This window comes from Halichoeres trimaculatus, unplaced genomic scaffold, assembly GCF_033239565.1.
Source record: "Halichoeres trimaculatus isolate MK-OKI-2021-1 unplaced genomic scaffold, fHalTri1.1 fHalTri1_scaffold_3, whole genome shotgun sequence".
In the NCBI taxonomy this organism is placed as follows: domain Eukaryota; kingdom Metazoa; phylum Chordata; class Actinopteri; order Labriformes; family Labridae; genus Halichoeres; species Halichoeres trimaculatus.
Genome location: NW_027437181.1, coordinates 4,749,526 through 4,762,262, shown reverse-complemented (window position 1 = coordinate 4,762,262; position 12,737 = coordinate 4,749,526).

The window sequence follows — 12,737 nt, the reverse complement described above, 5'->3', positions numbered from 1 at the left end:
TAACAATTTGCAAACATTAAAAAAAATATATCACTGTGAAAATTCATAAAATATTCCAGATCCAAAGAATTTGCAAAAAAAAAAGTCAAAATTTTGCAAAACTTAAAAAAATTGAAATGTCAAAAATTTGCAAAAAAGATTTAAAGACTGAAATTTCAAACAATTTTAAAACTGACATTAATGGGATTTTCAAAAAAAACTGCAAAAAAGTCAGAAAAGAATAAAAATTCTTTGAATTTGTAGAAATTTGCAACATGTTTGATATTTACTAAATTTGCAAAAAAATTGAATTTCAAGAATTTGCTGGAAATTAAAAAAAAAAAGATATTGAATAGATTTTCAAAAATATCAAACTTTTTGAAATTATACTTTATTATGATTACATATATATTGATCACATTAACCAACTCATCATTTTATTGTTGTTTGCTCAAGTCTTGCCATACATTAAGCATGTTTATTAAACTTGCACTTTCGCAGTTAATGATCATTCATGCAGAATTAAAATCTGTATTTTCTTCCAGATTAGTCTTTTTGTAGATGTAGTTATCTTACCAGTGCTGTTAAACTTGAGGTTAGCCACAGGTGCATGGAAAGTTGGTGGGCTGTTGATGTTGTAAGAGTCATCAATACCCTCTGTAAGAAAAACTAAAAAATCTTTATTTCAGTAATAAGTTTTAAAACTAGGAGCCACTGCAAAGGAGTCAAAGAGGTTTCAGACTCTTGATAAAGAAGAAAGAAGTAAACTTATGAAAAAGAGAAACACCACCAGTAATTCTTGTATCATCTGTTATCCCTTACAGTAGATCATCAGATTTTTCTTTGACTTGACTCAACTTGCATGACTCTCACCACAGTGATAATGGCAATTTTTTAACATATTTCATCAATAAAAGAAGTAAAGTCTGCCTCTCAATCTGCAGTCAGTGTGAGTTAAAGTTAAAGTAGAGTTTCTTCTGCAGGGTTACAGAGAGTGCCAACTTAAATACTCGATGCATGCGTCCTCTTTGTCATTTTCACTGTTTGCTGGATTTGCTTTATTGAAAAACTCAGCCAAATAATAGGCTTTAACAACTGCAAAATAGCACAATAATGAGGCTGTCATTCATGCCTCAAAGGCAGCGCACAAGTGCTCCAGTGTTTTATGCTTTGGGAAATTGTTGATTCTTACAAAACTCAACAATACAGAACAAAAAACACCAGGAGTGAAACACTGCAGAGCTGCTGGAGACATTTCACTGAGTAGATGGGGAAACAACTGCATTAAAGCAATTCTGTTGGTTCCATTTTTTGTACATTAATAAACAGTAAACAACAGCACACAAAGGCTTATCTTAATGAGGCCACAGCTTGAAGGAAATTGTCTGAAAATTCAAAATGCGGATTATCGTCTGAGCTGTGTGCAGCATTTTAAAGCACAAAAATTCAGTCGCCTCATCCGTCTCCTCCATATGGATAAGCTCGAAATACTTCAACATTTCAGGATTCTTTGTGACAGCCCAACTTCCAGAACATGCACTTAGAATAAAAGGGTGCTCTTAACATTCATAAAAGTGCACTCACAGTGGACGATCCATCATAATCATGGGGGCATACTGTACATAGCTCAGTGGGCACAGCAGTCTCTTTCTATCTCAGCCGCTGACATTCAAACAAAGCGCCGGCTCCTCCACTCCTCTGCAGGATCCCAATGAACAACAACAACAAATGAATCACAGGCAACAGCAGCCCACTTTGCTCCCTTCACAGCGTATAAAATGTCAATGCGCACAACAATCCCTTACAGTGATGGATGGCTCAGAGTCACCGCTCAGCTCAGAGCACAAAGCCCCGACTCCACCTCGCACTACCTACACGTTTCACACTTCTCTGTAAATGTCAGACAGGTTTCACAAACAGATGTGGTTTCATTGTTTCAGAGAATGACCCCACTGAAAGGTAATTGTAGGGAAGTTTAAAAACAAATCACCCTTTTCTGAAAGTTTGGTCACAAAGTCATCCTCCTGTTTTCTCTCTGCTGTGACGCTTTCAGTTTGACCAAACCACCTGTGATGTTAATACACACCATGGTTTGAAGAGTAGCCTCTGTAGCCTCTGTCTCGTGCCGTTGTGTCGATGTTAGCCTTCAAAATGCAAACTAGCAAAGCTTTCACACACTGCAGCATGAGCTCATTTTCCATTTACAAGATGATGAGGAGGAAAATCAATTAAAACACGCCTACAGCCAGTTTATACTTGAAATTATTCACACAAATTTAGTTCCTGTGTGGGTTCTGCTGCTGTGAAAGCCAATAGATGCTCGTTGCATGTGTTCCATAACATGTCCCCAGGGTCCTCTTATCTCTTGATACAAATTAGGATTTTAAAGATTAGTAAGAGCTTCCTCTGCAGTTCTGACTGCTGGAGAAGAAGAGGCATAAATGTTGTAAATGAACTTAAATCTTCATGAATGTTCCTCACATGAGGTCTTTAGACATTCATCATGCTCTGATTGGCTGTTACTTCTATAGCCTTGTTTCAACCCAGCAGTCCAGTTTAGATCAGTACAGTTTGATACAGTTTGGCTAAGTTAAGCCTGATCCTGTTTGCGTTTCCAGAGCCAACCAGATGCTGATAGCTGCATCAGTTACTTAACAGCATGATGCCACAGCAGCACAGTGTACCCCGCTAACACCTTATTATTAATAAACCTTTATTGAAGTAGGAACAAGTAAAAATTAAAATCTAAAAGTTAAAATTTAACTTAAAAAAGTTAAAATCTATTTTCCAAGAGTATCCTGACCATAGACTGTAAAAAATGGACGGCATCTTGCAAGGCTTGAAGTGAGGTCACCACAAAACTGCTCCCCCTGGTGGCTGGCTGCAGTATAGGGGAAAAAAATCCATCTCCCCAGTCATTCAAGATGGGCTGTGGTCAAACTTTGAAAAATTATTACACTTGGTAGAAATGTTTTTCATGTCAGATTATTGTGGTGATTAGATATCATTTGACTGCTTTGTTTTCAAGTCCTCTTTTTTCTGAAAGGTTTAGTTTTCATTGGTTATACAAGGCTAAAAACAAAGTTTTATGTCACGTTTAATGATGATTGTCAGCTGATGTTTTTGTGTATTTTTTTCAAGGTATTATAAAATGTGTCATTAGGTTGAGTCAAGAAGTGATTAGACTCTTGAAAGACCAAAAAAAATCGTATTATTGTCACCCGGCTCCACTCAGATTCTCCCAGAATCCCTCACAACCTCTACTGCCCAGATTCTGACTGCACAACAGCCACCAATGACAGCGCTTGTGAAGAGGGTATTTTGGCTCCAAAACCGTACAGTGGTAAATGGTCCCGACCAAGACAGCAGCAGCAAAGTTATATTGCCACCACAGATACAAATAAACACAACACAACAAAACACGGAAATATGACTAATACTTTCAGGAGTTAAAGGCATCTTATTTCAGACAAGACACTTGTAGACAGGTTAATATGGCTTGAAACTATTAAAGATCTGTTTAAAACCATCCAGAAAGCACAGTTCACAAAGCTTTAAGTCTTTCTGTAGATTCTTCCAGTTAGAGGGCGCTGCAAACTTGAAAGATTTTTTTGCAAAGTTCAGTCCAGACCCCGGAAACAGAAAGTAAAATAAGATCCTGTGATTGGAGGGAATGAGTTCCTGCACTTTTCTGCAGAATAGAGACGTCATCCTGCTAGGCTTGAAGTTAGGTTGCCACAAAAACTGCTCCCCCTGGTGGCTGGCTGCAGTATAGGTTAAAAAAAAAAAAAAAGAAAAAAAAAAAATCTGGCTCCCCAGTCATTCCAGATAGGCTGTGGTAAAACTTTGAAAAATAAATACACCTGGTAGAAATGTTTTTCATGTCCGATTATTGTGGTGATTTGAAGATATTATTGGGCTATTTTGTATTCATGTCCCCTCTTTCAGCAAAGTTTTGTTTTCATTAGTTATAAGAGGTTAAAAAAGAAGCTTACGTCTAGTTTAACAATGATTTACAGCTGACGTTCTTGTGTATTTTTTGGGCGATTGTACAATATGTTGGAAGGTAGAACTAAAAAAAGATAAGCCTCTCGAAAGAAATATTAATATACATATATATTTGTCACCCAGCTCCACTCAGATTCTCTCTGAGTCCAGGACTGACTGAGAGCCCTGAAACCAAGGAGTTCCCTGGATTCCCACTCTAAAGGCAATCCTTTTCTTGCTCACACTGGGCTGTAAAACCTCAAACCTGTTGACCACTGGCCTGGCCCTGCTCATTGTGTCAGTTTGTGGTGGTAGTCGTGTTAAATAAGATCTGATTTTGACACAGCTTGTTTAGTTTGAAAGTCAACAGGGCGTTTTAGGTGATTTCCCTGACTTCCAAGTAACTTCCAGTCCTGCTTGATCTGCTTTTGTAAATTGTGGCGTCACAGCTCCAGAATCTAGCAGAATTTGGAGGTCTGCTTATCTGCTGTGACCTGCTGGAGCAGGGAAGCAGCTGATCCAGTGTGAGGGTGCAGTCACAGCAGCACTGAAGCACAGCTATTTTGGTCAGATGAGCTTTTTGTAAACGGATGCATCACTGCTCCTTCATCTAGATAAGAAAAGTCCTGATCTGATCTATCTGATGAAAAGAGCTTTGAAGTGGGCAGAGACTTGACAAGTTTCAGAGGGATGCCTAATTTACATCAAATCTGTGTCTGCTTGTTTTCTACCACGACTCACTTTCTGACCTGCGTGTGTTCTCACGAATGAACGGACACGACTAGAACTTAAAGTTTCTTCATAAAGTTTAATCAGCAGGAAATTAGGAGACATCCAGCGGGTCATCTTGGTGTTACTCATCACTCTGCAGAAAATTAGAAAACAAGAAAAAAGGTCTTGAAGTGTTGTAGAAATAATTTGCAGAAAACAAGCACCATCTGAGGGTATGTCACAGGAAAAATAAGAAGTCTTGTATCGGCTGCATGAAGCTCTTGTAGTCTGGAATGAATACTGACCCGAGGTTACTTCTTCTGAGCTGTGATATTTAGTTTCACAAGACAACACGGAGCTCTCTGTAGTTTAAAAACAGCACACATACAAAGCACATGTATTGTATGTGAGAGTGAGATCAGCTCTACGGCTCTTCTGCAACATATAAAGAATTTAAATGAGTAAAGCCAGGGGTGGCCCTGACATTTGCTAAATGTATGGACACACCACTGGGACATTTATCATTTTCTAATTAAGTTATGTAGCAAAGGCATATCTGTGTGCCCTAAGACTGCGGTGAAATGGGTTTCTATCAGTATGAAATTATTACAAAGGCATGTTTAATTAATGAAAATATGACCCAGGTGTCGGAGCTAATATATCAAATAAAGCACGCCGTAGTCTGAAGCAGAGAATAAGGAGGCATTAGCTTGAATACAACATGAGAAGGGGGAGAGATATACTCGGCTCTGTTACGTCTAAATTTCTCCGAGTGAAGTTTAACTGTGTCAGATTTTACTATTTTAAAACTCTGGAGGTTTGAGAAATGGAGAGTGTGTTTAAAAATAAAGCTGGAGGGAAAGTTTGAGAAGCGAAAGGATGATATTTTACTTCACATGAATCCGACCAAACTTTGAAGTTCCTTTTTGTTGCAAAGAAGCCGTTATGTGAGGCATGCCAGAGGGCGACCATGACCTGAGGTCCATTTTTAAGCAGCCACTGAGATAAAACCTTTTCCTGAAATATGTGTACAGTAACATTTTATGTAGGGCTGTCACTTTAACACCTTAATTAGATTAATTATTACACTGCAAATTAATGCGTTATAAAAAATTAATGCCATTTTTAGAGCATCTTGAGCAATCTTTTAAGACCCAAATAATCTTGTTTTCTCTGACTATGTAAACACCAAAACTACCAAAGAAGAGTGGAATCTCTTCTTTTATATTTCTCTTTCTGTTTTGATCCAAAAAACAGAGAAAATTGTATTTTTTTATCACGTTCATCTCAGGCACTACATCCTTTGATTCTCTCCATGATCTCTGTTGTCTTTTCTCAACATGGTGTTGCTCTTTCTCTCTGAACTACCGTGACACATCCTCAGTTGGAGCGTGAGCTGCCTGAACTTTTCTGACTTGCAGCCTCTCGCTATGTCTCTGTCATCTCACATCTTCTCCTTATATCCATGCTGAGCTCTCATCCAAAGAGTGCACTGCTCTCACCCACAGTCGTTTACAAGCAGGATTTTGATTGACAAGCTCCACCAGACCCCACCTCTACAAACGTCAATGACACCAACATGGACATTTTGATATTAGCCAGTTGAAAAAAATATGGATTTACAAATCTTCTTTTCTTCTTTGTGTTTTTATTTGATTAGTCATGCACTACAATTTTTAATGTCCAAGAATTCAGATTCTTCATTTGGGACCTTAAGCAGATACAAGATTAAAATGTGATTAATTTGATTAATTAATTACAAATCCTGTAATTAATTAGATATTTTTTTTAATCGCCTGACAGCACTCATTTTATGCACAAACAAAACCAAAATACATCTAGTGACATCCACATTCTGCAGAAACAGATGACATCTCCAAATAAATGTTTTCATTATGATGTGAAAATGTAGGACCAGAAATATTTGGGACTAAAATTTTGCCTGCAGGTCAAAGTAAAGTGAATATGAAAAATAACCGTGATCCTGATCCTGCCTTTAAAACATCCAGACATATTGCCCTCCATTATTGCCATTATTTTTACTACTTTTCTCCTGTGTTTGTCTGGAGATCCTACATGTAACCATGGCTGCATTGTTTACATGTGAAATTAGCTGTTAGCAGCCTGTAGCATGTCAATGCTAACAAGTGTAGGGCTTGATGATTTCCCTCAAGGTGAGGAGGAGGAGGTGAGGACGACATGCTGGTTCTCGGGTGTGAGTTGGGAGGTGATGACATGGACCTGTCCTTCCATCCATCGTTTTGGAAACGTGGGATCTAGCTCTGGTGGGATGGACGAGCTAGCCGTGCTAACCCAGCGGCATCGTGCTGTTCACGGACGTGGCTGACGGAGCTGACATGGGACGCCAGCGCCACATTGGAGGAGCTTCACCTGCTGTGAGCAGACAGAATCCAGGAGACAGAGACTGAACAGACTGCTGGGGAGGCTCAGTCCTGGACCCTGTGGAGGTGGAGACTGGCTGGGCTGGAGAATGATGGACGGGCTGTCATCATCTATTTTCTTGTGGACCTTTTTGCACTTTCTATACACTTTCTTACTTTTGTTTTCTTAAATGCTGCTGTGACTCCTGAATTTCCCCTGGGGGACAAATAAAGTATTTTCTATTCTATTCTATTCTATTGTGTAGTAAAACTACCTCCGCTGCAGAGCCACAGCTGGCTACGAGGCGCTCGTCGCTTAATGTATCAGTCCGTGCCAGATATAAACAAACGCAGGTAGTCTGCCAGGACGAAGAGACACGATGAGAACTAGAGCCTTATTTAGCGGTGTTTTTGTGTGAAAGTAACTCGCTGAAAATTCTCTAAATAAAGCGTGAATGCAGACCAATATCAGATTTTTTTGGTGGGAGTCCGTTTATTTGTGTTTTTGGACAAGTAAAATATGGCCCCGTCTGAGTGCAGAAGAAACCGGCAGAGGAGCAGGGAGGGGGTGTTTGGTGGCACAAAAACACTGCTGTAGGGGTCATTTCTGCCCTATACCTTGTGATAGGACCCAACTTGTTCCATCCTGGACTATCACTTTAAGAGCAGAAAAGAAGAAAAACCCTGGTTAGGGTGGTGGATGTGGGGTTTGAGGGGTGGTGTTTGGGATCTTGAAGGTGGGAACTCACCTCCTAAATGTTGCCCTCTGAAAAGGGTTCACATTATTCACCTCATGGACACATTTTAATGAAGACTCTGAGGGAAATGTTATTGGATGCATTGAAGAATAAACTTTTAGGAGCAAAGTAACGACTGCAAAATGTGGGAAGAACTTAGTTTGAGCTTTTCTCTTCAATGTCCACTACCAATACTGAAAAACACAGTGGTTAAACTCACAGACTTCATCGTGATATTTCTGATGCCCTGCAGCAGCGCTCACATGTGAGAAACACCCACACAATGTACCGCACGCCCACCCACACTGAACAGGCCCGCTACCAAAGTCTGAGGAAATAAATCTGATCTTATAATGAATTCAAAGCTGTGCGCCTCTTTTTCAATACACACCATTAAGTCAAATAAATTATAAAATACTTCCTCCAGTTAACGTCAACTTTTAAAAGCAGACAGAGTTAAAGAAAGGGGGTGAATCATACCGTTTCTGAGATGGAGCTTCAACCGCAGAGTTTTTGTTATTCCTTTGTTTTGATTCTGCTTTGTTTCTGCGTAATTGTGCTCATCTGCAAGTCTATCTCCAGAAGATGGGTTATTTATATTCCTGGCTTCCTCTTGCACACAAAAATATCTGCAAGCTTCTCAGTGGATGCACAACAACTTGCAGTCCAGCCTAGAAACCTGGCACAGGAAAAAAATCCTCTGTATGAAAGATTTTGTTTGTAAAACTTTAAGCATCATGTTTCAGACCTCTCTACAGATCTCTGACACAATTTAAAGACTCAAATTCTTTTTCAGTGAGGGATCGTTATCAAGTCAAGGTAAAGGAATCCAGACTCATCCTGGGTACCATTTGCACATCATGCATCAAGAGGTTCTGAAATGTTATCAGATCAAATCCTCCCTCTCGAGCTCCAGACTGCAGGTGGAGAAAGTCTGACTGATACGGCGTAAACTGCACAGGCAGTTTGCTCCCTGAGGGCTGAAGTTTGTTTGCTCCCTTCATTCCAATTTGACAGCAGTTTGAAAACAATTGCAGGTGTCTTCATCACACCAAAATAGCTGTTCAATCACAGCCCAGAAATTACCAGGTGAAGCTTGATTACTAACTGGCACAGACTCAGGGTTCACACACACTCACACACACCCCGATGAGCAGCGTTGGCTTGGGTAAATGGAGTGTGAGAAGCTGTTTGAGCGACAGAACGTTCAGCAGGTGCATCTAAGGTTGGCTTGCTTAAATGCCATGAAGACAATCAGAATAACAAGCTTGAATAACAGCCTCGTGTTTACACAGAAACAGCATTTCAGTCGACCTAAAACGCAAACTTTTGAAAACAGCCTCCAGAGTGGAATTGTTCTGAAACCCTGCCAGCAACGTCACTGTGGAAACAGGAAGCCAGTGTCTTCAGTGGAAACGCTGTCATCGCGCTCTGCTTTGCGCAAATGCGTACAACAGTCCAACAGTCCTGTTGTTACGATCGCAGTAGTTTACTGTGTTTTGCTTGTGCTGCTGAATCTGCTGAATCTGCTGACTGTCTTTAACAAAATGAGCATCTGTTGTTCCACTTCTACTCTAAGCATTCACCAATACACCAGATGATCGGCCCAACTCTACTTCAGTGGAGATCTTCCAAAAGCAGCTTCTGGACAAGACAGTTATTGCGCTAACTATAGGCCTGGCATGCTTACTACAGCATTGTCAGTCCCTTAGTGCAGTTTTTTTTGTATGTTTTAGTTTTTTTCTGATGCACACTAAGTCGGCGTTTTTCATCTAAAACTTACGCACGTTAAAAAATAAACTTGATCACATATCATGTAAATCATGCTTCCACACGATCCACACAGGAACAAAAAACCCCAAACCCAATGTGATCAAAACATGATCGATCAACCAAAAACACTGGTATACCAGGAAAAGTGCAAAATAAAGACAATCTCACCGAACTTGGAACAAACTTACTCCAGTCTCACACTGAATCCGGTGCTGGTCCGGTGTGGCTTCCGCATGTAATCCGTATCATTAAAATCACTGTTGTAGGCTCACATTAGCCCCGCGTGGTGTGAGTCCGGTTGCGAGAGCCATACGGCACAACAGAAAGAATCCGCAAGAAGTCTATCTTTCCTTGATGCCGGAGAATGTCTGAGTCACAGTGAATGACATATGACGAGCTATACAGGAAGTTAATTGCCGGGTGGCATGAAGATCCGTTGTTTTTTAAAATAAAATCAGTGTACAAACAAATGTAACTTGACTCTTCTTTGACAGCACAGTCGTGCCAGTAGTAAATGTAAACATTACATCACACCCAGTGACACGAGGTTGCATTTTGACAACAATGCACGACGAGAGACTCATCCTTGAAGTGGTCATCCCATTTAATATGACGCATCCCTACTGTTATAAGGCTAATTCAAGAAAAGAAAAAAGTAACGTTATTAAAACAATAGAGGAATAAAGCTCTTGTGCAAGTCCAGACAAGAACGTGAACCCACGTGAGCTTCTACTCTTGCGAGTGCCCTTTCCGCACCCTGCACCGGAGCCAGCCGCAGCCTCTATCTGGAGCTGATGTGAGTGGCAGCTTGCGAAAAATCCACATGGTATCTGGACTGCAACCGTAACAGAGCCAACGTGAGCAAGGCGTTAAAGTCATAGAAACGTCTTTCCGTTCCTAGCGCACTCTTGGTCCAAGGAAGCAATAATCCCAGGGGATCCGTAGGGATGTTGGATTATCACCAGTAACTACCCTCCAGGTTGTTTATTTTAAGTTTATTGCAACTTAGCCCTGACAGTTTATTACTTCTTCTTATTTTTCAGGCCTTTTCCACAGGCACGCCTGTTTCGTTGCTCTTTTCCCTCGCAATCTCCTACCCAGCCCTTCCCTGACGCCACGTCCTCCTTTCATAATTTCGTCCTTTATTTTACTCTCTTTTTAACCATAAACCAACTCAGGAAACATTAAAACAGGTACCCTATCCTATCTTACATTTTTCAAATAGGGCTTTATTTTCATCATACTGAAAACCTCTTATTAATTTCATTAATCGTGCTTTCGTTGATTTCATTCACAATAATACTTCCTTCATTTAATCAAATTTTCATTTTTGGTAACACTGTCACACCCTCAGCTCATTTCCTGGGTAGTTCAACTATTCAGAGATTTGCAACTGTACATCTCATTTTCACATTTTTGACATATTTTTTCTACACACTTAGGCGATGTTTAGACTATGAATGAAGACTTGTGTGTGAGTGTGTGCGCAAAAGTGCGTCCGTGTGCCCCGTGCGTGTGCACGCCATGTATTCAGACAGCCGCTGCTCAGGATCAATTCCTTGATCACTGCTTGATGATTCAATTTTCTCGTATTATGAATTTTTGCACATTGCACAAAATGAACGCATCGGAGACAGTGTGCAAGGTGTCTGTGCGTGACGCTTTTTTCTTCGGATTACCAATCCAAAAAATGCACTCGAAAAAGAAAGGATTAAATGTGCGAAGACCTTAAACCTGAACATTTAAGCCTCTCCTCACAGAGAAGTATGTCAGCCACTGTCTGTGTCTTTTCATGCCTTTGAACCGTCGTCTGTTTGAGCTTTGACTGAGAGTTTCACAGATACAGTTACACTATAAATGATTAAAATAAGATCTGATCACATTACGCTCATAATCAACCCCAATCAGGTGGATGTGACCCTGCAGTACTTGGAGCAGCCTGATGCTCCTCCCACACAGAGGTCAGTCTGTGACCTCCTCTACACACACACTCACACACAGGCAGCTGATGAACAAAGTGCTCAACAAGTGAACAATCATCCATGCAGTGTGTAATCTTAATAACATGGTCTGACATGGATGACATCACACATGGGAGTTAAAAGCATCATCAAAAGGAGACTGATTTAACTGGTGTTTGATGATCCAGTTCTGGTGAAAGTTTTGTTTTTGATGGGCTGGATTACTTTGCTTGCAGGTATTGATACACAGCAGTGTTATTTCCATCCTTAGGTAAAATAATCCCTCAGAATCTTCTCTACCGCACTGCAAAATCTCTGCTGTGTATCACCTCATTGTGACCCTGAAACTTTGTTTACTCTCACACTTACAGGGCAGACTTTCATTAAAAGACAATTTTCCTCACAACACTCTTTTTGATTAGACTCCAACAAACAGGCTGACAGAGTCACCCAGCAAGAAGTCTTGAAATCACTGACGACAAAGTGGATTGTTGTACAAGTACAATACCGTCTCACATTTTGTGAGGGGAGCAGTAAAGCTCTGGAGCAGACGTTGGAGTCTAGACATGCAGAAAAAAAGGAGGACTTTAAACAGAGATCACTTTCAGGGAGCAGCTGCAAAGGGAACAATATGTGGCTGAGAAACAAGTGTGGATGATATTTAAATGTAAGGAAAAAAGAAACAACAGATTTCTTTGTGCTTACTTAATAAAGCTTATATAACACAAAAGAAACAAGTCCTACACATTAAATTTACATGAAAGCCTTAGTTACAACAAAAGCTGCGTTTAAACACAACTTACAAAGTCTGCAGGCAACAACCGACTGGTGTATGTTCTGTGTGCGAGGATATATCTTTTCTCAACAGCAGGTGGCAGTAGTCTTCACCATTCATAAAAGAAAACCAACAACATAGGCTGTTTTCATAGCTTCTTATTACTCCAGTTGTGCTACTGATTTGGCTGAAATTCAGACGGTAGTACTACGCTGCACTGGGCTAACCCTGTTAGTCTATACTGGTGGCAGGATTTGGTGAATCATCGCCATCTAATGGAATGAGTCGGCATTACAGCTACAATACAACAACACCGACATTAAATGATCTGTGAAATAGAAGTGAAGTGATGGGAAAGGAACATAGTTAAATCTAGTCACTTCTAGTCTTAAAGGGCTGTTTACTTCTACAAATTCATCAAAGCCCTTATAAC